Source organism: Ictalurus furcatus, chromosome 25 (assembly GCF_023375685.1).
Source record: "Ictalurus furcatus strain D&B chromosome 25, Billie_1.0, whole genome shotgun sequence".
NCBI classification, from domain to species: Eukaryota; Metazoa; Chordata; class Actinopteri; order Siluriformes; family Ictaluridae; genus Ictalurus; species Ictalurus furcatus.
The window spans coordinates 10,489,600-10,517,189 of NC_071279.1; the positions used below are offsets into that span (position 1 = coordinate 10,489,600).

Here is a 27,590-nt window from a genome sequence, read left to right on the forward strand (position 1 = left end):
GTGGACAGGGGCTTAACCAATAAACATTTAAGTCGGCAATCTTGTCCAGATTGGAGTCTAAACTATATCCGTTACTGGCCAGTCCATCAATTTTCTCAAAGCTGTAATAATAGGTGGAGGTCAATGAGGGCAGAGAGTTCAGTGATTCATTTACGGTGGGCTTAACCAATAACTCAACTGAATTTAATGTGGCCATCGGTGACAATCAGGCCATTTTTCACTCCATTTCTCTCACTCACTCTCTCTTTCACACACACACTCCTTCCCTCGTTGTGTTTTTCCAAATCAGTAGTTTGCAGAAAGGTTCATGATGTGTAAAATAGCAGCATTTTATGAGCCTTATCTGTGAGAAATGGTAATAGTTAAAACTGCAGTCGACTGTAACAGGCCTAAGGATGGATTTTTAACTTCCATATGAGCTCTAGTACTACAGTGGAGATCTCAGAATGAAATAGCGGCAGAAAGAGGGGAACCATGAGCTCTGGATGGATTACACACTAATACACACACGAGCAAAGCCCCCGTAATGTTATCTCCCCATACAGCTCCTGCCCAAATTGCCTCATCCGAACTAGACATGCTTGCCAGGGCAAAATACCCAAACACTCGCATGCTGAGACATAATAATAACAGCTCTATTCAAGCAAACACTGTTACACAGATAATGACACACACACACACATACACACACAGGGTCAAAACATTTGGGTTATCTCCATGGTCTACCTTACTAAAGTGATTTTACCCCAACCCCTCCCCTGCTACATCCCTTCCACTCCAATTTTTCACTCACACACACACACACCTCTGCAAGCCATCAAATGAGAGTAAAGAGGACCTACTACACTCCACATCCAGAACACACAAACTTCAACTTCTGTTGAAAATGTATTCGATTTAACTCATTTTTCCAATTATATTTATTTCCATTTGACGTATTTAGATTACCTTTTGGTTTACTGGGGTTAGGTTTAGGTATAGGCATTAATTATGTCTAGTCCATATAATTATGGAAAGTCCTCCCAACGATAGCAAGACACATGTGTGTGTGTGTATGTATATGTTTAATCTCAATCGTTATTGTGTGAGAGTATCTCATTTAAAGAAAGAGGGTTATCAAGCCCTCTCCTCTAATAAGAGCCCGTCGATATGGAGAGGCTCATCTTACGCTGTCTTTATCTGCCAGATGGAGCTAATTGAAGATTCTCCATCTCAACTCACACGCTAACATAAAGAGGGACAGTCTAATGCACTTCTATGACCCTGGGAGGTCTTTTAGAGATGGAGAGAAAGGGCTTGAACTTTGACAAGAAGACATACACATAAAAGGAGTATTGGACATGTTTCCATCAGGTAGAGGCGTTCTGCCTTTTAGAAAAAAGTCTGGACAGATTCAGTGAAGCGTTGCCTTCCGCAAAGGAGCCAAATTACCCGAGGAACCTCCAATTCATAGGACAAATGGGATAAATGGAGGGTAATCCTGACTCAGTTTACTTTAAAGGAAACATACTTTTATAGTCAGTGATTCTGGTAAAAGTTAAATGACTTCTTTGTTTTTTTTAAATACAACCGAGCTGTTCAGTCATACCTCGAAAAACCAGGTCCCTAAAACATGTATAAACTAGATTGTTGAATGCAAGTGCGACATCACTAAATCTACGTCCACATTAACCCGGATAGATCAGAAAACTGCATTTTGTGTTAAAATGCTCTCCGTCTACACTGACGTTTTCAAACGTTTTCCAAAAACTGCTTTTCCACACTGAAACATCTGAAAATGATTACATCCATATACTGCGCGTGCGTAAAAATTTTAGTGACAACATATTTTTATTGCACTTTCACATTTATTAAGTTTTCTCATGCCACAATATAACACACAAGTAGGCATGAGAAAACTTGAGCTGGTCAATTATGACGAGGATTTAGGAACATAGTGTGAGCCATAACACATTAATTTACCTTCTGATAAACTAAATTTTATTTTTTCAGTTAATTTTACAGACTGTATGCAAAAAACAACTGTTAACCTGTTCCACCTTGTAAACAAATACAATAAACCTCAATGTTTAGTGTTTGAAGTCTGCTCCTCTTAAATATATTTAAAGCTACACTATTAGACATTTCCACTGTCATGGTTCTGGGCTGGAGTCAGTTCTCAAACTGCTCTGTGTATATTGTGTATATATCTGAATAATCTCATAAAGGACGTGATTGGGTGAGTTCATTTACCCGTCAGATGCAAAGCGCTTTAGTTTAATGGTGTTCATTAGGGATGCACCGATCAGGATTTTTACAGCCGATACCGATCCAGATACCAATCTTTTTTTGTTTAAGCTTTAATCAGGAGGTCTGTCAAACAGTTAAATGTAAGCTCTCTGCTCATGATCACTGTTAACTGAGTTAAAATAATAGCAATGAGAAATACTGTTGGTTAATTGATAAATAAACAAGCATAAAATATTTATTTTTAAATATCTTAAAAACAATAGAGAGTCCTAATTAAAAGTAGACTAACACAAAAATGATCCATATTAGGAAAAAGGATAATAGCTTTCTAAGGAAATCGCGAACTAAGCTTAATGTCAAATTGATAATAAATGCAACCCATAGTAATTTAACATTATTTCATTTCTCATTTTATTTATATTTAATGAAGTTATTATAATATCTATTTTTTTTATATTAAATGATTTATTTACAACTAAGCACATTTTCCATCTTTACATTTTAGTAGTTTTATTTTTGTTTGTTTATCAGTTTTAGATTGGTTCCCCCATTACAATGTCCATGTCTGCTGATAATATTGTGTTTTGGGGATTAAATCAAAACATGGAAACTGGAGTTGACTTTTCTAGTGATATCTGGCAACCGTGAGTTTAAATGAAGTGAATTAGAGTTAGTGATGGAGAGCGACAGTGTACTGTATGTTTACAGACTGAACAGTTGCTAATCTTGATTATGATTGGTGAAGAATTTTTTTAATAAAGAAGTTTGAATTAAACCCACCTTGTAGCGTTAGCATTATTATTAATTTATTCCACGCGAAGCCGCTGTGTCTACATGAGCAGGTGCAGGTTCAGGTCATTTTGCGGGATCAATAAAAGATGGCGGTTTGTGAGTTCGGGAAGTTGAAGCAGATGATGTACAGAGTTACTTGTCATCATAATGGCTTCTCTGAAGTATTTCCACACTTGTTCAGTTGACTGAGGAGATGAAAAGCAGTGTGAAAGTAACTGTTGCTCAGTGTAGATGCATTTTGGACTTCCTGCAGTTTTTATTCTGGTTGTATTATACAACTCAGAACAGGTCACTCGCACCGGTGCAAATAAATATTTATTCACAGTCGCACAAAATGCTTTTCAGTCACAAATGCGAGTGAAATGGTCGCACTGTAGAGCCCTGAGTTTATCTGCAAAGTTTTTTACCGTTCGGCGTGATGATGTTTAATGTCCCTGACAACCTCTCTAGTGCCATTTAGCATCATGTTAATGTCATGATTTCTCCTCGCGCAAAGCGCTGGAGCTCGAAGCGAAACTGGCAGCTCGAGCGCAAAAATGCTAACCCTGTTTCGGGGTTTTGGCACTACAAAATGATGTCATCCCTGCGCCGCTCTATGGTGTGAGTGTAGCTATAAGTGTGGGAAGCGCTTGATTTGATCTGCAGCTGAGTTTCTATGAGTGGAGGACAAACTTTAAACGTTAATATCGCAGTCGATTATGTTCATTTAATCGTGGGCAGTCAAAATTGTAATCGCCATCGATATTCGATTAATTGTGCAGCCCTAAGGGAAACTGTAACGCTACAGCATTACAATACAAATCCCTGGTAACAGTTAAGGGAAGGCCCACATATGGGTGTGATATGGGTGTCCACATACTTTTGGCCATGTGGTATATTTTTGACATCAGCCAGAGTTTGTAAAAGTGTTCTGACTTTATGAAAAGCCATGTTTATTTAAAATGCATTTAAGTCATATGTCCTTATCTGTCTGCCTCTATCACAATCCCATTCTTTCCAAGCATTCTTTCTATCTCTATCTCTGCAGAGCCATTTATCCTACATTTTTAGAGAGACAAGCTTTAACTGCTGTGGCATTTTAATATTGCCTTACACACACACACACACACACACACACACACACACAAGGTTATAGAGTGGCTGTATGTGTCCAACCTTGTCTGTATTGCCGAGATGGAGAGCGAGAGGTGCGTTGTTATCACAGCAAAAAAAGCACCCTCTCACGTATCTCACACTTACCCTTTCTCTTCATCCCTTCTTCAATCCTGATGTATAAACAGCCGCCTCCCTCTCTGGCCGAGGCGATAAGAGGAAAAAAAGAAAACAGATTAAAAGATGGGATTCCCACAACCAATGTGAGTGAGAAAGCAAGCACGGAGAGTGACAGAGAACATGTGAGAGCAAGTGTGAATGGAAAGGAAAGTAATTTCCACCCAAAGTTTCAGCAGAAGGGAACATAAATGCAATTGCGCCAGAGAGATGTGCTTTCATCCTGATCAAAGGCGGGGAGTAGATTTCCCAGGCAACTATTCAAAAAGCAGTATTAGCCGCCAGTGGTTGTAGAGCTAAGAGCTTAGCCAAGAACAGGGCTGCTGACATGGGTGAGAAATCACACTGCCACAGCTCCAGCAACACAGTTTCACCGAGATTGGCTCTGAATTCACTAGCAATCAAATCGGCATGGGGAAACCCCCTGTTGAGCAACACACACTGACCTTGCTGACAAACCTGATCTCCTCTGCTCAAGCTTGGCCCAGTGCACCTTTGCACTCTAGGAAGCACTGCATGCACCAGCACATACACACAAATCTGAATCCTATTTTCTGCAATATTGTGAATGCTATTTGACATTTTTCATCTACAGCGTGTTGACTGTTTACTACAACTGCAACAACTAATCGATAAAATGGATAATAATCGATGATGAAAATCATTGTCAGCAAATCTCATTATGGATTAGTTGGGCTGCGTGCGGCACGGGGTGCGTTTACTCACTACGTTACTTCTGTTCCGAAAACACACTGCAGAGAGTAAATACTAAAGTGGTGTCCCAAATGACGTACTCTACACTTACACTATGCATTATGCACTCTACCGTCTAGTGTATGAATTTTAGAAAGGTAATATCATCTCAAATGGAACATGAGCGTTTTTGTACTAACCAGAAGTATAAGCTGAGTAGACTCGATTTCGCTGCTGCTCACTTCCGGTGTAAAATTTTATGAGTGCAGAGATTACAGAGATTACAAACTGCAGTTTTGTCATCATTCCACACAAGAGATATCATCTTTAAACACAGCATGAAATCGATGTGTTTTCCCGCCCTCTTTTGATTGACAGGATATAATCGGCCCTGATCATAGGAGGTTTTTGCGTGAAAAATAGCCTTTATTGGCCGATAATTATTACATCGGCGCATCTCTAATAAATACTATTATATATTATAAACTTATATATTAGTTTATTTTATATATAAGTATTTATGCATATTTTTTATGGATGCACAAAAAGCACGGAATTAAACTATGGTCCTAAATGAATAATATATATTCTGGTGTGTGTGTGTGTCTGTGTGTATTGGGTTCTTTTCAGTCTTATATAATTGGACAAACAGTTGTGTAAAGTTTTAGTCTGAAGTTTATATTTGTAACACTCAGTTTGTGGATTTTATTTTAAATAAATGGGGAAAAAAATGGCACTGAAAGTTTGCCCCCTCCCCCCCCCCCACCCCCCCACAATCCGAGTAATCGATTAATCGAAAAATAATCTGTCAACAGTTCGATCATGAAAAGTCGTTAGTTGCAGCCCTACTGTTTACATACAAGAAAAAAAAATCAGAAAACCAGAAAGACTTTACTGATCAAAATGGAATTTTATTCATTAAATTGATAATAAAACAACACCAATCAACAACATCCAATCACAGATAAATGACTTTTAGTGAAGACATGTTCAGAGTTGTGCCACTGTTAAAAATGCAGATGGAGCTAAAAAAAAATAAAATAATTATTACAAGAACAATAATCTTGCTAAACAGGCCATCATTTGGATTAATTGTTGAGCAATTCTTTGCCATATGCTGTTTTGCAGGTAATTATTTTTTCGCCTTTATGATATTTCTTTTTTTTATTATTATTATAAATAACGTGTTAATCCTGCTTGGTTTGATTTTTTTTACTGACACAAAATATGATTTGTTTTTATACTAACTCCTTTCTAACAGGACTTTAACTTGATGGTATTCTTAGATGTTATTGTTTTTATACTAGCATATGGATATGTTTGTTTTGTTTTTTTTTAAATGGGACTACAAAGCACTTTTCACTCAGGAGAGAGAGACCTTTAGGTGTTCTGAAACTAGGGCAAGCCCAGCGCACACTAATTTAATCCCACACTTTTGGGCTAAAACATGCTGACTAAAAGTTGCATAGCAGTTCAGCAGAGCTATACAACACCCTAAGAAGCTGTGTTCTAATACACACAAATGTACCTTCTCAGCTTTAGCTCATTTTGCATGGCAGTGTTTTATTACAGCTTATACCACAGTGTGGGTGAATGCTTAAATCTGACTGGTCAGAAGGCTTGTATTATTTGTGTAGTTTGTAATATACATCCATCCATCCATCCATTTTCCGTACCAATGATCCTACACAGGGTCGCGGGGAGCCTGGAGACTATCCCAGGGAACTCACGGCACAATGCGGGGGACACCCTGGACAGGGTGCCAACCCATCCCAGTCCGATCACACACACATTCACACATTACGGACAATCTGGAAATGCCAAGCAGCTTACAGCGCATGTCTTTGGACTGGGGGAGGAAACCCCCGAAGCACAGAGAGAACATGCAAGCTCCGTGCACACAAGACAGAGGCGGGATTCAAACCCTCACCCGGGGAAGTGCGAGACACACGTTCAAACCACTAAGCCACCCTAATCGTAATATGAACATTAATATTAGTGAGCTAGACTAACATGTTATTGTTTCTATAGTAACAGCTCATACACAGGGACTTGTACAGCAGATGCTTACACATAATCTAAGACAAATAATAAACTGATTTTAAAAACGGGTCGAGAGAGAAAGAGAGAGAGGCTTTTGAAGAATGAAGGTTTATCGCAGCTGTAACGTACCAAGACCAGGAACCAGGATTCTCTCAGATGTTCCATGAACTTTAAATCAACTACGAAGCGTTAAGATACATGACGTGTCATTCACTAACAAGTTAAACATTGTAATCATCGGCATAAGCGGAATAACATGCTCCACGCTGTACTGTTATACTAAAATTACGCACCCCCACCCCCGGCACGCATTATTTTCGTATAGCGGCATGTAGTGTCTTGTGTTATTCCTTACATCTAACAGAACTTATGTAAAGATGACTCAGGTCCAGTCTTCAGACGCTTCTTTCCAGTTGAGTGACAGCTGCGTTAGACTACTCGTTTATTTGGATATGAGCCAGATGGCGATTTCATCATTGTACAATAAAACTACATAGTGGGGCAAACATCAGAGTTGGAGCATAGGCCCAGAAGGGGAGCATCTGACAGAATGCACAGACAGCTGGCCACATATCTGCATCAGAAATCTGTATTGCTACAAATGGAGCAAACCTATTTGATAGAGTCGGCGAGAGAAAACTAGAAAGAAAAGAGAATTTCTCTGTCCATGCATTCATGAATGTATTTCTCTGTCTACTCATTTAACCATCCATCATTTCTTCTTCAATTTACGCCACCTGACCGTGCTGCAGCACACACATCTATCCACAGAAGCTTGTTTCAGTCTAACCTCATACTTCTGTGTAAAAGCCATCGTGACTGCTGCCTCCCGCCTCCACCCTGCATCCCACTCGCTCGGCTATTGAGAAATGCAGCCTTTTCATTTCAGCCGCTTAATGGGAGCAGAGAGAGGCCCACGCATACTAAACAGCTCTGGAGCAGAACCCAACGGGGCATCCAAGCGGGGTCTGAGCTCGGATCTTACTCTCGCTCCTTGTGCGAAGATTACAATGAAAACGGGTTTTCAAAGCGAATTTAAGAACATACCTAATTAAAGACAATTTACAAAGTCAGAACCGAATTGTTCCTCCAAGCTGAGCTCCTTTGAGAGCCATTTTGTCGACATGCTGCCGCCTAAGAGATTCCTACTAATTCTTAGGAAACAAAAGTGAGTAACACAAGACTGTATGCATTTGTACACTGCCATAAAAGACCCGTGTCCTCGTAGACACAAGTCACATGTTTTAATTTGCTTTATTTATTTGTCCTGTGCCTTTCTGGGAGTTACATCCAAATGTCAGAAGAAGGTGGATTATAATGGTGCATCCCAGAGCGAGGCATACATTATCATGACTTCCAAACACCTGCTCAATACAACGCTTGCCCTATGAAAGACAGGTCCATTGTGAGTGTATTTATGAGGGCAAATGTGAATCCCAGAAGAAAAGCTGACACGTTAATGCACTGTGACCGTAACAAATGCCGCATGTCAGCACACACACCCCGTGTTGTTATTCTGCATGCAGCACATGCATCATAAATCTCCAAAGACTGCGTTATCAACCATTGAATTTTTGTCTTAGCTTTTTCTTCCCTTTCCTTCTAAGGGGAAGATTGGAGTCAGTAGAGCGGCGCATTTCTCCATACCGCAGTGAAGGATGTGGCGAGGTGAGCAAGGGCGCGAACGGAGGGGGAGATTATTTATTCTTACTGATTTAACCTGGGAGAGGGAGAAAGAAAAAACAAATGGAAAAATAATGCGTTTTGTCTCTGGATCAACAAGGTAATGTACACTTCAGAAGAATGAGCAGTGTAAGAGGTCATAAACAAGGAGTGCATGAGAGAGACAGAAGGGAGGGGGCGCGTTACCCGAGTACAGCGACTGAGATCAAACACGGGAGTAAAATATAGATTGAGTGTCATCGAAATGGGCAAATAGAAGAAAATATGCCACCCTACAGAGCAGCAACAGCAACATTGTGTAGACAACACGGCGCTCCTTAACCGAGCGTCAACAACACAGCCAATTACAGGAAATCTATTTCAGCATATTCATCTTCAATTCTACACTCTCATCAGCACGGATAAACTGCGTATCCTGTTAGGAGAGCAGATGAAAAGCAGAGCAAATTGTGAGTCAAACATCGTTCTTAAAACCTTGAGAGCAACTATTATTACGTTATACATAATTTAATATAATAATAGCTCATTCTTTTCTTTGAAATATGACACACTATCAATACTAAACTTACCCAAGGACAAATGTCACCTAATTCAAGATTCATATCTGCAAAAAGTGCTGAAAATCAAACCACAAACTACAAGATGAAAGACATCGTCGACAAAATAAATGGCTAAATTCATTTTCACATAATGTGCTTGGTGCGCTTTAGTTTTTTTGTGTTCTTGTTTGAAACAGCATTCCCCAGAATAAAGCAAGCACATGTCTCTTGACTCTACATGTGGCAGTGGCACAGGCTGCATGTTTGAAATGAACGAAATGAACAGCACTTTTATTATGAACCATCTAAAATAAATACATTAAAAAAAAAAACATTGAAAGTTACAAAGGCCAAGGTTCTAATTACAGCAGCTAGATCTCAACCCAGGCTCAGGATCCTAAATGAGTATTCTGTCCTTTGTGGGCTGCCACCACCTGGATGAGGGCATTGCTTTAGCTCTAATTAGGAAGAGCAGATAACATCACCCAGAATTGACTGATCGATATGGAGGACGAGGAACACCAGTCAGTGGCTCCTCTCTGAGTGGGACAGATTTCTGAGACAGGGCATTCCCTGCTAGATCAGGATTCCCCCAGTGCACTTAATCTCAAAGCCCAGCAGGGAGTACTGAAAGATTACACCCCAAATGGGAGAGTAGTCCATCGCAGGGCACCATACTCACAAACATTTTTACACTTTTGCATTTTTGTGTAGCTAATCCACCTACCGCATATTTTGGGAGGCAGGAGGAATGTGGAGAATCTGGAGGAAACCCAAATGAGCATGTGGAGAACATGTGAAACTCCCCATATACAGTCACAGAGCGATGAGGCAGAAACACTACCTGCTCCCTGCCACCATGTCACCCAAGGTTAGTCGTTAGGCTTATTGCACAGGTTCTCAACCCTTTTCCGTGCTCTAACACACCCACTTCAACTCAGGATGGGCTGATTAATCAGCTGATTAGTTGAATCAGGCATGTTGGATGCAGGGAAACACTACAGGGGGTCCCAAAAGTCTCCATACACAGGGGAAATAAATGTGTATATATAAGCTGTCGCAAGGTTGCGATGGACTTTACCAGGAATCAATGCAAGCACATCACACACGACACTGTCGCCAAACTTACTAACAAATTCAAAAAGACCGGAAATGTCGTGGACCAACCGAGAAGTGGACGTCCACGAACATCCAGTGACGAAGGCACAACCCGACATTATGATGGGGAACATAGTCCCCTACTGTGTGGAGACTTTTGGTACACCACGTATACTAAAATGTGCAGGACAGGGGGTTCTCCAAGACCATGGTTGGGAACCTGTGGTGTACTGAAATAAAATACTTTTGCCCTCCATCTCATCTAATGTAAAAAAGGATGCCAGTCTCTTCATTTGAATCTTCCTTGGAATGGACTGCAGTTTTTGTCTACCATTTTCAAAGAAGAACAGTCTATTTTAAATCCATCTTGCGGTATAAACGACTGTTAATAAGCAGGACAGATGAGTATTTGTCATGCTCCAGATTCTGAAAAGAACAGCATGGACCAAAACAAAAACCAACCTTGTTTTCCTGAGTTCAGCGGCTCTAGCAAAGCAGCCAGAGCTCATTAGCCGACTCTTTGCTTAACTCACTAATGCAGCAGAAACAATTCCTTGCACGGATCCCCACTCTTGGTTCTGCAAAACCCCCAAAACCAAAGCCCAGCTTGTAAGGATGACTAAATAAGCCAGTGTGGATAGCGAAACAATGTTGGCTTTGTAGGCCCCTACACACTGTTCTGCGTCTCCATGGACACACACTGTTGCCTGCTGGGACCATTCAGGCAGAAGGGGATGCCTTCCCGCCGACACACACTCAAAAGTCCGGAACACAGAACCCACGCTCGACACAGGAGCCCCATCGTGGTCTGCTTCTGTTGATCGCCAGGTGGTGTGTGAGGAGGCTGCCATGCCAACAGGCAACGACTGGCAGAATGCCACCTCTGACTGAATTGAGACCCTCTATTCAAAAACACTACCTATAATGAACTCTACAGTGAGGTCACTGGGAAAGATGCAGTCTAAAACAGAACTAAGGTACATGTGGACTGATAAAAGTCAGCCGATAAAATCGGTCTACCATAAAAGAAATAAAAATCAATAAATAATTATCATTGTCCAAAATGACTGAGATGGTCATCAGCGATATTTCAACTAACCTGTGATTATCCTTTGTGTTGTTAAGCCTGCGTCACCATATTGATTTAGGCTGAAACAGCCAAAGGCTGAAGACATAATTGCTTATGACACTCTGTTTCCTTCGTGTATTATAATTAGGGCCATGAACAAATGACTTGGCAATGACAGGGAGGTCAATGTGCAATGTGCATCAAGACTCATCATCATGGCACTGACCTGGGACTGAGAGGTTAACTGTGTTCAGGCTACGCCATTCTTCAAGGCAGCACTTCCTACAGCAACTATACCAGGGGGCCACAAGACACATTGGGATCAGTGGGGCATAGAGGCAGTGCCTCTGGGCATCAAATGAGAGAAGAATAAATTAGCTTAAAATAATCTCTCCTTCTGTTTGAGTGTGTGTGTGACTGAGTTGTGCATATGTGTGGTTACTTGGGTTAGTAGCCACTTTATTAGAAACACCTTCAGTGCAGATAAAAGATATTGACTGTAGCCCTTGTTGTTAAGCACAAAACCTTCCTTCATTGTAAAGGAACCACTGTAGGACCACCTCTAATAAGATATTATTTGGATCAGTGTATGTGTGGTGGTACAAGGCAGATGTGGGCTGATACACGTTGCATAACAAAATATGGGCCAGAGTCAGTCATTGTAGGGCTTGGCGACAAGACAAAAATATCATATCACGATACTTGAGGACATTTCTACGATACACAATGCGTATCACAATATAGAATCCAGCTAACAAACTGTCCGCAAAACAGTAGTAAGATAAACAAAAAAAAAAAAACACTAAACTGAAACTGATGATACTTTTATTTAAGGCCTACAAAAACAAAGAAGATTAAGTTTTGTTTTTTATTACGTCAAATCAACAGCCTCTATCCAGTATTATTTAATTTATTATTTAATAGATCAGTCCATCAGACCGTACAGGATTTCGCTTGAGTTTTTTGTGGAAACCTAGTTTAATTGGTGGAATCACAATTGCACTAAATTGTTTCACGCTGTCTTTCGCAGTGATGTTTGTTGGTAAATGAGACCTTTTAGCTGTACTCAAGTTCGACGCACTTGAATCGAAGAGGGCTTTGTCGGAATGCGCGTTGTGATGATGTCACATGACGCGTCTTGGACCAAATTTACAGAAAATCTGCGGTAATTTTGAAAAATTCCAAATTCCTCCGAATATTACGCCGTTTGCTTGATTTTGCATAAATTTCTGCGAACATGAAATCCTGGATGGACTGATAAATGAGGCCCATTGCATATAGCTACAAGTTAGGAGTACTTAATAAACTGAACACCATGTATATATTATCAGTTCAGTTGTGATCATTCTTTATCCAAACTGTGGTCCTGGAAAGGCAGATTCCTGCACATTTTGGTGGTTCTCCTAACGCACCTGCTACAGCTGACTGTTAACCTAATACAGGGAATGTTACGAATGATGAATGAGTGAGAAGTGATCCCACCGCGCAACGGTGATGACGCACAGCTGCTTACCTCGTCACCGGAAATCCTGACGCGCTTTGTCCTTCACGTCTGCACGAGCTCATAAACCATTTCTGCAGCAGTTGTTCCTAAAGATTTCATCGCGCGCACCCTGCTGCCCAACAGGCATAAGCTCTCCGAGGAAGCGGACATGTTTTCTGTCAGATCAAATCATCCTACTGCGCGCGGACACACACACACACACACACACACACTCGCGCGCGCACACACAATGGAAGCTTATGGATAGGTTTCATTTAATATAAATCTTTTAAATGTTGTGCGGAAATTAGTGCATGTGCAGTTGTGGCCAGTCACATGAGTGTTTGGTAAATTCTTACTTCCGGGTTATTAGTTTATAATTGACATGAAGAAAATTGAGATCTTTAACCTGCATGCACGTGTGTATTACGATCTGCACTAGGGTTGTCTACCTGTTACACTACTAATCCATTAGCTACTAATCCATTAACACTGATATTGCTCTGGATGAAACTGAAACAATAACCATCAACTGTTGCTTCTGTTTATTTTCTTTCTTTTTTAAATTATTAATTCATGAAAACAAAAACTCAGGTTTGCTTCACTCGTAGTCGAGCCGCGCGCGCGTCCCCGTAACTGGTATTTACGGTCACGCTGACAGCACGTGAGGACAGCGTACGAACACTGCAGACTCTTGCGCACACTTGCACGCACACACGCACGCACGCACACGCACGCACACACACACACACACTCTACCCCTATAGTGCGTCTTGTTTCCTATCTCACTTTTTCTTTTTTTAATAATAAAACGATCAGAATGGATTTGGGCTACTACACTCTAAGCTCTCCCCGTTCCCCGAACTCCTGGATCAGAGGAGGTGGAGGTGGGATCTTCATAAATGTGACTCGGTGTTCGGGGCAAGAAATCTTCACGCGCCAGTCCGAGAGAGTCGAATCCGCGCGGATGTCCACGTAGCGCACGCGCACACGCACACGCATCACTTCGTGGCCAGTACATGATGACTACGGTGTTTAATCTAAAGCAGACCGGCAGTGGATAAAACCAGCAACCGTAGCTTAATCAATATCTGTCAGGGTGTGTGTGTGTGAGTGTGTGTGTGTGAGTGTGTGCGGTTTTTTTTTCTTCGTTCCGTTTCAGAGCAGCACACAGCTGGGATGTATGTCAATGCAGCAAAACCGCGCATCTCCGATCCTGCCTTCACACGAGCGCGCGCTCTGACCGTCAACCGGTGGCAGGTGCACAGTCCGTAAGTCCTTAAAGAATTGGGTCTTCAAAACTATTTCTGCAGACAGTTAACAGGTATTAAACTGGACAACAAATAAGCATCCATCACTGGTAAACCGCGATTAAAAAAAACAAACAAAACAAAACAAAACAAAAACAAAACAATATGTGGTATAAAATCACTTCCCAGCCCTCCGGAGTAGAAGATAAAACCGCACCTGCCCTGATCTTACCTTTAAACTCGTGTGTGATGGTGCTGTTTCCATACTTGGCATGGTTAGAATCCAAACGCGAGCTCTGTACGCGGTCCACGGCTCTCAGAAAACGCAGTAATCCACTTTCCCATGCCCGACACAGCCGGCTAAATCGGGACTACATCCTTCCCATTGCAGCCGAAAAACTGGGACGGGATTTTCATCGCTTTCAACCCTTTTCCCACCGGTTTTTTTTCTCGTAGCACAGGATGCACTGAAGTTGCCTAGTTACCTCTGTTTTAAGGCGGCTGAACCCAGCGCTCGAGTAGCCTATCACAAGCACGACTGCGCGTTAACCCTCTGTGCACCGTGCTGTCCTGATTTCTAAGGTGGGGGGGGGGGGGGGCTTGGGCAAGTGGGTGTGTGGGGAGGGTGTAGGGGCAGTACGAGTTCCGACATCAAGATGCGCAAAGGAGGATAAAACAGAGAAACAACTGCAGGAGAGAGAGAAAAGCCATGGGCACACTGATGATGACAGCGCAAGGAAGGTGTCCTTATGTGTATAAGATTTTTTATTTTATGACTTGTACATTACCGAGTCAGTACTAAAACATTTTAGCATGTTAGATTCCCAAACATTAGTTTTCCAGCATAAAATTAAATGTTACAGAAAAATGTTTGCATGTCTTCTCTTTACTGTATTCTATAATGTAGAAACATTTCATTTGATTATATTTAAAGGCATCTTTGCTCTACAGCATTTATTTGCATGTGCCTAAAACTATATATATATATATATATATATATATAGGCTAAAACACATGCACAGGTTAGTTTACTTCCTGAACAAGTGCGGACCCGAGTACGAGTTGCGTTCACAGTCGCAGGAATCACAGCACAGTTCCAGAGAAACCGAACTCAGACCACCTCCTACAGGTAGTCTCGGGTTCGGTACCTCGGTGCACTTCCCAGTCCGCATGACAGCTTTCACATGATCGATTTTTCATGCAAACCGTGCTCTGTTTCGGATTAAACTGCTAGTGTGAAAAACCCCTTAACCAAGACTGGACCTTCTGTATGAAAGAATTCAAATCCCATTCCAACAGAGAGGGGGTCTTTTGGCAGTATGGAGAGAGCTTGGCTTTAAACTAGTGAGACACCTTATCACTCGGTATATTGATTTCAATTACACCTTCTGCTCGAGAAGGCACCACACCCTCTCCATTTTCAATCATGATTACCAGAGCCAGACAAGGACCACAGGGTGGTCTATACTGGTAGGAGATCATACCACCAAGGCAAAACCAAAGCAAATGACCGTCCCTCCAGGATTTCGAAATTAAAGTAATATCAAGCAAACTCCATAATATTTGGAGGAGCTTGCAATTTGTCTAAATTACCACAGATTTTTTGCAGATATGGCCCAAGACATGTCATGTGACGTCATCACAACGTGCAGCCAGCCAAGGCCATCTTAAATTCACGTGCATCGAACATGAGTACAGCTAAAAGGTCTCATTTAATGTACCAACAATCATCACTGTGAAAGACAATTCTTTCAAAAATTTTGTGCAATTGCAATTTCGCCAATTCAAGTAGTTTTCCGCAAAAAAAAGCACATTAAACTCACCAAATTGCATTGCACATTTGGACAAAAAGCCACAGCAAGATCAAGCATTTCTGGCCACAACAATCACAAAAAACTCTGCAAAATCCCGTATGGACTGAAATGAGAAAAGATTCAGTGGGGTCCAAAAGTCTGAGACCACATTGAAAATCTGGGATTTTTTTTCTTAACTATTTAATAATCGAGATGTTGCACAATTTATAGGTCACTTTTTAAATGTAAGCAAATTTTTGATTTTGACCATGTTGACTCCTTTGTGATATTGACCATTAGTACGTTTACATGGACAACAATAATCCGATATTAACCCGATTAAGATGATACTCTGATTATGAAACTAGCATGTAAACAGCGATTATTGATTAACTTAATCTGACTAAAGTCATACTCGAAGTAAACACAAATGGAATTAAGACACGTGGAAAAGACACTGTTTTAGTCGCATTATTGAAGTGCATTACAGACATGTACACACCTTAATCACACTATTAACGCCGTGTGGGAGTTTTCACCGCATTTTGCGACAGGACACGTACACACACGGCAGTGCTCATAATTCGTAAACAAGAGAGCACGGCTGCGTCCGAAACCACGTACCTACCTACTATATAGTAGGAGAAATACATGTACTGTATATCGGCTGCTATATAGTAGTTAAGTATGCGGTTTCGGACACAGCCCACAGCTTCAAGCAGTCGTCTATTTGCATGTATATCATGACAAATAATTAACTGCACTTGAAGCTTTCGTAAAATTATAAATAAAAACACCCAAAACTGTATACGGTACCATAATGAAGACGAACTGTATGTCAACACGTGAAATTCTGGAGGGAATGTCAGATGGCGTGGCGTGGGGACGTAATGACTTGTGCCGTTAATCAAACTATGTTCTATAACATGTAACACAGGAACATGAAAGGAATATTCTAAAAGCAATTCATGTAAACACCTTAATCAGAATATTGTCTTATTCAGAATAAGGTCAATAATTAGATTACTGCTGTCCATGTAAACGTAGTCATTGTTAACCCTTCGCACAAAAGGTCAGATTTTCCATTAGTTTTATCCCTTCCATTGAAGCATGTGTTCAGATGACACGCCGATCTAACGTGGATCATCAGGTTTTACACAAAATTGTGGAGTCCATGTCAGCTCGAGTGCACACTGTCATTGCAAAAAAAGGGATGTGCCAAATACTAACAAATTCTGAAATTCATGTAAATATTTCTAAGATTCTATGTTATTGCTGATAATATCATTTGTATAGACAAACGTTGTGTTAAATTGAAAAAGAATGCCAAACAGAAGCAAATTTTCCCATATGTGTAGAATGAGTAACTTTGTGTGCATCTCAAGTTATGCAAATGTGCATCATGACAGAATCAGCAGATTGCCTCAAGGCCTCCTAGCAAACAAGGCAGTATGTCATGAAACAAAGAAAAGGTAGGTGTTTCTTGCTTTAGTATTTTTCTCCAACCACAAAACAGCATGTTGCATAATGGATCAATAAGTACAGAGAACCTCGAGATCTTCTAACAGATTGCTGAGTGGGAACCATCGATATGGAGGTGTTCTAGACAAGTTCTTACAGCAACTGCTGTAAGATTCCACAGGAAGCATGCCTTCCCTTGAACTTTAATATGAAAAAAAGCTTAAATTATTTAATATTGCTACATTACCTATCACAATTTAGTGAGTATAAAGTCTGGAATATCAGCATTACATCAGCATCCAACAGTCCAGTGTACTCTGCATGAAATGATGCTTAAAAAGTCAGTATACGTATAGCCCACAGAACCAAAGTCTGAATTCAATCGAGCCCTATAGATTATTATTATTATTAGTAGTAGTAGTAGTAGTAGTAGTAGTACTAGTATAATTATTATTATCATCATCATCATCATCATTATCATTATTATTATTATGAAAATTTGTATAGTCCTTAATCGAATTAGACTCATCTTTTATTTAATATTACTTTAAAGTTGGGATAATTAAAAGATTATAATTATATTACTGTGCATTTGTTTGTTTGATTGTTTGCTGACTAAATATAACTTCTTTTTGGACATGACACACACACAACTAATGTTATCAACTAATAATGTTATGTAATTAGATTTTTATTGTCTAATTCACTTATTTAGGAAAGATTCAAATTAAAACTGGAGGACAGACCAAGATCCAATGTTTATTTGACAGGGAGCTCTAAAACATAACCAGAATGAATTTGATGCTGGTTCATGCTGGTTAGTGCTGGCGTGGTTGACTATCAGAAGGTCAGGCCTTGCTCAGAGGCAGGCAGGCCTTTCTCAGTGGCAGTCAGCCCTTACTCAGAGGCATTCAGCTCTTGCTCAGAGGCCTTGCTTCGATTTTCCTAACTGTTAGACTTGAGATATATATATATATATATATATATATATATATATATATATATATATATACATACACACACACACACACACACACACACACACACACACACATATATATATATATATATATATATATATATATATATATATATATATATATATATATATATATATATAAACTGAGATTATCAGGTAAAGGCAAGGACGACTCACAAACGTCATGAAAACTCACCAACATCCTTAGTATCCTGATTACTCATTGCCATACTGTATAAAACAGCGCTAACTTATTTGGTACTGAGAAACTTTGACTGAACAACTATTAGTCGAACCCTTAGTTTATCATCAAACTGATTCCATCATCAAGCAAGTCCTATGACAGGATGACTCAGGATGACGATCTAGGATGATTATAGTCAGTGGGCTGGAGACTCCTTAAAGTGCCAATAAATTCAAGGCTGATTTATTAACCAATACTAGTGGAGCACCTGGGGTGTAGTGGATGAATTGCCACTATTAAATAGAGTAACCTGTTGCTGGAAAAGACAAATAGAGTTTTTATAATGCACTACAGTATAACATATTCTATTGCTAAAAAGCACATATATCTACCCAGATCTCAACTGGGAGCATTCGCGACCTACACAGATTTCAAATATCTGGTCACTGTGAGTTCTAAATTATTTATAGATTATTTGAAATGTTAAATAAATACTGAAATCTGAAAAGTCTTTTGGGATTTGTATAGTGACCCAAATGACACGATAATGGTGCACTTAGGTCTACCAATTTGCACTTTTGGAATTTTTTTTTTTTTTTAGAACTTACAAACTTTGCAATTATTTGTTGTCCATTGAGACTATGGATGATGGACTACGGACAATGCCCATGCCATGAACATAGGGCTTGTCCGTATCACCTATGACACAGTACATAGATTTTGCTTCTAATTTTTGGCACAAGTGGAATCAGTGACACTATGCCATATATACAGTCATCTCATATATGATTTCTCACTCTATGTGTATGGAAGATTCTGCAGCAGTGAAAAAACATGATGCAAAATACATAACTATTGCTTTTATTAGTGGCATGCAGAAAATGTTACATACTGAAAAGCAAAACCTTCCCTGCACTGCTCTTATGGCGCTTAATCTTTTCATTGAAAGACAATAAATAATGCTAAATTCACATCTGAAGTAAATATAATTCCCCACTGCATTACATTTCACTTTCATCAGCATGTTGCAGTCGTTCCACAACGAAATGCAATCACTGTCCAATCACAACCCTAAACTTTACATGCATGGTTGTAACTAGAGAAGGGGAGAAGGGCCCGAAAGAGTTATGCTGTATTCGACTAAAACTCTTAAATCAACCTCTGACTAGGAAATAACAAATAAAACTCCCCTCAACTCGGTATTTCTACTCATCAACTTGCGACGACCTTCTGAGTTCAGCACGCGATGTCAAATCAACATGGTTGCTCACAGCAGTGAACAAAGTACCTTTAAATGAGTTACTTTAGCTCAATCATCATACAGACATATTCACTTTTTAAATCTGGGGGGGGTCTTAATAGCGTTCTTCCTTCTACCATCATTTACACATTTGAATGACCATGTAATACGACGCAATGTGATAACATGAAATTAAAAATGACCTTATATGGCCATGGGCATTGTTTCACCTCAGGACTGCTGTCATTTGCTGCTTTTATCAAGTAACTGTTTGACGCCGAACACAACAGCACTTCACCTTCATGTGCTCGCTAAGAGTAGGCTAATGGTTGAGAGGTAGGAATTTATCCAATAGTTGCTGCAAGCCTTTTATAATCGACTAATTGGTGTGGGAATTACAGAGAGAGGTTAAAGCAATGCAAATATGAGCACACATGATGCAGTATTAGACAATAAGCACATCATAATGAAACTAAAGCCGAATCCTGTACATTTTCTCAAATTCAGAAATCCCGGCCGGACGCTTTTTTAAGGACCAAAATGAGGACATGTCCAGGAAAAAGAGGACGTATAGCCACCCTTTTTGAGGAGGTAAATATACATCACTCATCACAGTTAGCTGACTAGTTTGTTGCTAACAAAAGCCAAACTATAAGGTATCCATGGCTTTTTCCTACTTTGTAGCTAGAACACATGAAGCTTGTAATTCCAAGTTCTGTCTTCCTATTTCCAAGGTATGTCAACTGCAGCATTATTTTCCAGAAGGCATTACCATCCATATAAACAAACACCTTTTATAGATAGTCTTCATTCATTGAACCATTAATCATTAAGCTTTTTTTTTTTTTTCAGAATTCTTACTAAAACATGATATGACTAAAATACCTATAGATCACAGCAGGACCTAGGAGTTATGTTATCAGATTTCTTAGACTTCCTTTCAGCTTTATAAAGCTATACTGAATAGGACAATCTATAATGCTATATATAGCAAAACTACGAAGCATGTTTCTTTTAATGGTCGGCAATGCCTCCTGGAAATTGATGCTTTCAGACCCTTCTTTTCTTGTCTTTTACTTTTTGTCACTGCTATGATCACTTTCTGTCTTAAACAGATTGTCACATTGAAATGCAGTGCAGCAGCATGGATTGATTGTGGACCACTTTCACTCCAGACACAGCATTTAATTCTTAAAAAGCAATCCCCTGCTAATAGTTTTTCACTTTATCAGTCTCTGGAACCGAACTGGAGGAACGAACACCATTTTTCCAAAAGATATTCCCTCAGTTGGTGTTTTGATGATGGTGATGGAGAGCACTAACACATCCATCATCATCATTTTCCTACTTAAATCATTCAGTGAGCCAACATGTCCCATCAGAATAGAAATGTTTCAGCATAGGATAAAGGTGACCAGTTAGTATAACAAAATATTTTTTTTAACGCTACCACTTTGACCTGGAAGCCCTGGAAAAAATGTTATTTGGAATAACAAGTCATTTTTTTCATTCCCAAATAATAACAATAAATAAAATCAGTCCATCCAGGATTTTGTGATTGCAGAAATTAACGCAAAATCAAGCAAACAATTCTTAGTAGTCTTTACAGCACCAGGGTGCTCCGTTCCATCCTGAGCTTGGGTTAGTGTCTGTGTCTGAGTTTTGCATGTTCTCCCCATGTCGGTGTGGGTTTTCCCTAGATTCTCCGGTCTTCCCACATCTCCTCAAAACATGGCACTAGGTGCACTGGCTATGGTAAATTGCCTCTAAGTGTAAATGAGTAGGAATATGTGTGTGCATCCCACCATTAATTAATATTAAAGTAATATTAAATGAATGTTCAGAGAAATTCCCTTAACAGGCCTATTTAAAAAGATATCTATGTTAATCTTATTCGAAAAAATGTTGTAAGCAGATATCATGATATACTGAAAGCAGTGGTTATATGGTATATATTGAGGTATATGGTGATCATACTGTGAATATATCATACTAATATAATCTCACTGTACTCATTTAAATGCCTTTCAGCACACAATAGTCCAGTGCAGTCTTTTCATTTCCCGTATGACGTGCCTTTAACACTCTTTCTAACAGCGAAAGAGTAAATATCATCTCAGTCTTAAAGCCAGCACTTTCACAGTGACCTTTGTGTCAGAATTAATTGATGAAAATGGACCTATAAGAATGGTTTCCTGGCCTCAGTATAATGGTTACTGGAGCACCTTTTAGTCACTGTGGAAGACATTCTTATAAGACATATCTCATATTTTTCTTTAAAAAGCTTAATATTTGTCCATAGGAACATATCAGGACATTGTGCTGTTGCGTTTTTCAATTTTCCACTAATTCCCCCTATGCCCCCACTACTCCCCATCCCGTGCCCAATGAACTTCTCACATTTACAAGTTTTTGCTTTTCTTTAATATATAACCATGATATAACCGTGATGGTGTTACTTTTGTTTGTTTCTGTTCTCTCTCTCCCTCTCTTTCTTTCTTTCTCTCTCTCTCTCTCTCTCTCTCTCTCTCTCTCCATTCAGTACTTTTATTAGACCTGTTTTCACTATACAGTGGGGGAAATAAGTATTGGACGCATCAACATTTTTTTTTTCAGTAAATATATTTCTAATGAGGTTATTCACATGAAATTTTCACCAGACAACAGTATTAACTCTAGAAATCTGGAAATATAAAGAATTCGCAATATTAAGGTCCATAAATAAAGTTATGTGTAATAAAGTGAAATGACACAGGAAAAAAGTATTGAACATGCTAACTGAAATGTATTTAATACTTAGTGGAGAATGAAATGTATTAAATACATTAAATTTAATACTTATTTCCCCCACTGAAATTTAATAGTTTATTACACACTGATACTGCTGTTCTAGATTAAAACCTAGTGTGTGACAGGAGAACAATGTAAAAGTAGAAGCAAATTGGTTTTTAACAAATCACCAATAGATGAAAGCTAATCACTTCTATTTATCATGCAGAGCATGTAGCATGTTGTTTTATTTCTATACAAATACATATAAAAAAGATGTTTCATATTGCAGGTGATCTTAAGGACCTGCAAGTAATGTTCTATAATATGAATGATGAAAATTGTATTCATATAAGCAGAGGTGGATAAAATAACAGGCCTCCGTACAATACAGTTGGTGGTCAAAAATCAACAGTGAAATTGTGTATGCTGAGAAAAACACACACACACACACACACCCACACACACACACACACACACACACACACATATATATATATATATATATATATATATATATATATATATATATATATATATATATAATGGTTATAATGGTGAGCTGTATAACAATCTTACTAAATATTAAAATATACTGGCTCTTTTTTTAACCTCTGAAATGTAAGAATCGGTTACATAAATTCATCGTCCATTTATTTAATTTCTTCACGTTAATGCATGGTGGGTCATGACATCACCTAACCACGTTTACCCGAGGAAGGAAGAGGTGCATAAACTAAACCATTATTTATTCTCTTGTGGAATAAGGAATATATGCAGGAAAGCAGAATAATCCAGGGATGAAGATGAACACACAATGGACATGCCTAATTTTTAGCAGATTGGTGGAAATTCTTTCAACACAGCCATCGGACTCTCAAGGTAAACATATTTATTTAGTATACCAATATTGAACTGCACAGAGACTGGGTGTGTGAGCTGTCTCAAATGAATGATAACTGTAGCGATATTAGAGCCACTAAAGCTGGGAGATTGATAGGAACACATTTACCTTCCTCTATTAAATCCAAGGTAAAATCGGTCTGTTTCTCAAAACAGAGTTCTCACGTCATTATGTCATTATGAATCAATCTCCTGTCATTACGAATGAATGGGTTTTGTTGTGGGTCTAATGTGTTTATGCTTATCACTGTTATGTACAGAAGGCCATAATACTTGAATAAGTATGCAGTGCATCATAAATACACAATGAACTCTCCTGCTGAGAAAACAGCTACCGGGATGTTCTTTGCAAGTAAAGCAAAGTGTGTATAGTCCTAGAGCTCATGGAGCTTTCTGAGAGACAGGGCAGGAATACAAGAATATAACATGCCCTATTTGCACACACTGCCACACTGCAGGGAGGTTTCACAGAGAAGGCCTTCAAACCTTGACTACACAGCAGACGCTTCTTATACAGTCACAACCCCCGCACAAACGACATGTCACACCTGCAACACAAATTTGCATGATTTTTCTGCAAGAATTTCAATCTGGAACACACATCCCTCCTAGGCTTTTTGTCATGAACTGAAAAACACACTGAACCCCTGACTGGAATATGTTTAACAGATTTTGCAGTGGATGGGGACGTGATGCAGCATCTATAAACTTCATTGGTTAGTCCTTATAGCACTTTTCTGGCTTGTCAAAGATGTTTACTCTACCATGAGTTAGCTGGGAGAAAACCTCCAGAGACCCATCATTAACACAACATGGGAACAGTAGGACACTACACTACACTAGCACATCCTGAGAAAACGCACTAGTGACTAAATTATTCAGTTAGGACCTCATAAAGACTTTCTCCTCTCCTCTACCTGTACAGTGCCTTGCATTAGTATTTATCCCCTTTTCCACAATTTGTAGTGTTACAACCAGGAACTGAAATAGACGTCATTGGAATGATAAATCCCAAGTTATTTTCAAATTAAAAAATAAATAAATAAATAAATAGAAGCTTTGCAATTGCATAAGCATTCACCCCTATTGCTTTGATACCATTAAATTAATTCTAACCAGGATAAAGTGGCCGCGAATTGCCGTCAAACATCACATAATTACTTTAATGGAGTCCACCTGTGTGCAATTAAAATGTCACATGATCTCAAGCCCCTGTTTGTTTGTAAGACTACATCCCTAATCATGCAGCATCATGAAGACCAAGGTGCTATCAAAACAAATCAGGGTTTGGTTGCAAGAATTACCCCAAACTTTGAACATCCCATGGAGCGCCATTTAATCTATTACTAAAAAAGCTGTAGTATGCCATCTGTCAGATGTTTGACCTTGATATGGCCTTACCCCTGTTTGGCTCAATTCCAAAATCTAATCAGTTCATCTGCTGGTTACACTGACTACGTTTACATGGACAGCAATAATCTAATTATTGAGCTTATTCTGAATAAGACAATATTCTGGTTAAGGTGTTTACATGAGTTGCTTTTAGAATATTCCTTTCATGTTCTTGTTTTACATGTTATAGAACATAGATCGATTAACAGCACACATCATTACGTCCCCCACCGTGGCCCTGGGTGTGTGGAGTTTGCATGTTCTCCCTGTGCTGTGGGGGTTTCCTCCGGGTACTCCGGTTTCCTCCCCCAGTCCAAAGACATGCATGGTAGGCTGATTGGCGTGTCTAAAGTGTCCGTAGTGTATGAATGGGTGTGTGAGTGTGTATGTGATTGTGCCCTGCGATGGATTGGCACCCTGTCCAGGGTGTACCCCGCCTTGTGCCCGATGCTCCCTGGGATAGGCTCCAGGTTTCCCCATGACCCTGAAAAGGATTAAGCGGTATAGAAGATGGATGGATCATAACGTCCCCACGCCACGCCGTCCGACGTTCCCTCCAGAATTTCACATATTGACATACAGTTCGTCTTCGTTATGATACCGTATACAGTTTTCTGTGTTTTTATTTTTAATTTTTACGAACGCTTCAAGTGCAGTTAATTATTTGTCATGCTGTACGTGCAAATAGACGACTGCTTGAAGCCTTGGGCTGCGTCCTAAACCACATACTTACCTACAGTATAGTAGCTGAAATACATGTATTTCTCCTACTATATACGTGTATCTCGCCTACTACACGGTTTTGGACGCAGCCGTGCTCTCGTTTGCCGTCATACGGTTGAGCACTGCTGTGTGTGTACGTGTCCTGTCACAAAATGCGGTGAAAACCGATATACAGTACATGTATTTCTCCTACTATATAGTAGGTAGGTACGTGGTTTCGGACGCAGCCGTGCTCTCTTGTTTACGAATTATGAGCACTGCCGTGTGTGTACGTGTCCTGTCGCAAAATGCGGTGAAAACTCCCACACAACGTTAATAGTGTGATTAAGGTGTGTACATGTCTGTAATGTACTTCAATAATGCGACTAAAGCAGGAATACTCCACATGTCCTAATTCGATTTGTGTTTACTTCGAGTATGACTTTAGTCAGATTAAGGTCATCAATAATCGCTGTTTACATGCTAGTTTCTTAATCGGAGTATCGTCTTAATCAGTTAATATCAGATTATTGTTTTCCATGTAAACGTACTGACTGATAAATCCACATAAATCATACAAACATTCAACCAAAATCTTGGACAGATGCACAGACAGACCGATGGAATGGACAGAGGCATTTACACCCCGAAAATGTAATTCCTCCACTTCCTAGTGGTGGAGAAACAAAACTTGAACGAATACAGTACAACTGCCACTCTTCCTAGAGGAGGCTGTCAACCAAAGGTCAGTGACTAGCTAAGCTACCAAGAAGCCAAAGGTAACTCGATGGAGCTGGAGAGATCCACAGCTCAGATGGGAGAAGCTGTTCACAGGACAGTTAGCCTAGACATACCACAAAGCCGAGCTTCATGGAAGAGTGTTGAGAAAAAGGTCATTATTGAAAGAAAAAAAAAAATAATTTAAAATCCAGTTTAGAGTTATCCAAAAGACAACAACCAGAGACTCAGCAACATCTTGACCTTGGCACAAAATGCTACATTTAACAGACACATACCACTGCTCATCACCCTGAATTGTGAAGCATGGTGGTGGTAGCATTGTCATGATGATGCATTTCAACAGCAGGGACTAGGAAACCAACAGGGTTAGGGTAAGATGGATGGAGCCAAATACAGGGCAACTACAACAGAACCTGCTCCAGTCTGCAAGAGAATTGATAGTGATAGTTAAAACCCAGAGCTCAGTCTGACTGTGAATCCGTGGCAAGAATTAAACCTTGCTGTTCGCCAATTGTTCCATCCAATCTGACAGATCTTGAGCAACTATACCAAGAAAAATGGGCAAACCCCCCCCCCACCCCCCACCCCCAAAAACGATATCCAGATGTGCAAAGCTGATAGAAACATGTCCCAAAAGTCTTGCAGCTCTAATTGCAGTCAAAGGTGGCTCTATCAAGTGTTGACCCAGGGGGATGAATATTTAAACAATCAAAAAAGTTCTGATTTTTTTTATCATTTGTGTCACAATTAAACATTTTTCATATTTCTCAATGTTCGACAAATTGTGTTAATTAAATTGGAAAAATCCCAATTAGGTCTATTTCAATTCCAGACTGTTAGACTACAAAGGAGGTTGAATAGTTATGCAAGTACAGTATTTACTCAGTTATGAAATAACTGTGCTATTAAGTGCTATCCTAGTTTACCAAACATCTGCATTTATATCCGGGAGGAAAGAAGATGTAAAGTGTTTCAGAGATTTGGGGTTACTTCTGTTCCTCATGTAGTTCTTTCATATTTTCTCCAGTTTGCTTTGATTTAGTTCAGCTGTAAGATCAATAAATCACACTCACTTTCTACTTTCAAAAAGCTCACATCGCAAAAATGTTACATGTGCTGAAACACTTTTGATGTGTGTCCCCATGTTATGAATTATGCAAAACAATAACATACTGTATCTGCTCTATATTTTCCTGAGTCACTCTCAATCATTGACATTCAGCTTTATGGTTATAGTTTACCAGCTGCCCTGTTGTTGTTTTTTTACCATGCATGTGA

At 39.6% G+C, this 27,590-nt stretch overlaps 1 protein-coding gene across 1 annotated transcript in view; it reads right to left on the bottom strand.

The window, feature by feature from the left end:
* dab1a (DAB adaptor protein 1a) overlaps window positions 1-27,590 on the bottom strand; it is a 378,524-nt gene that overhangs the window by 165,375 nt on the left and 185,559 nt on the right. The window lies entirely within an intron of this gene.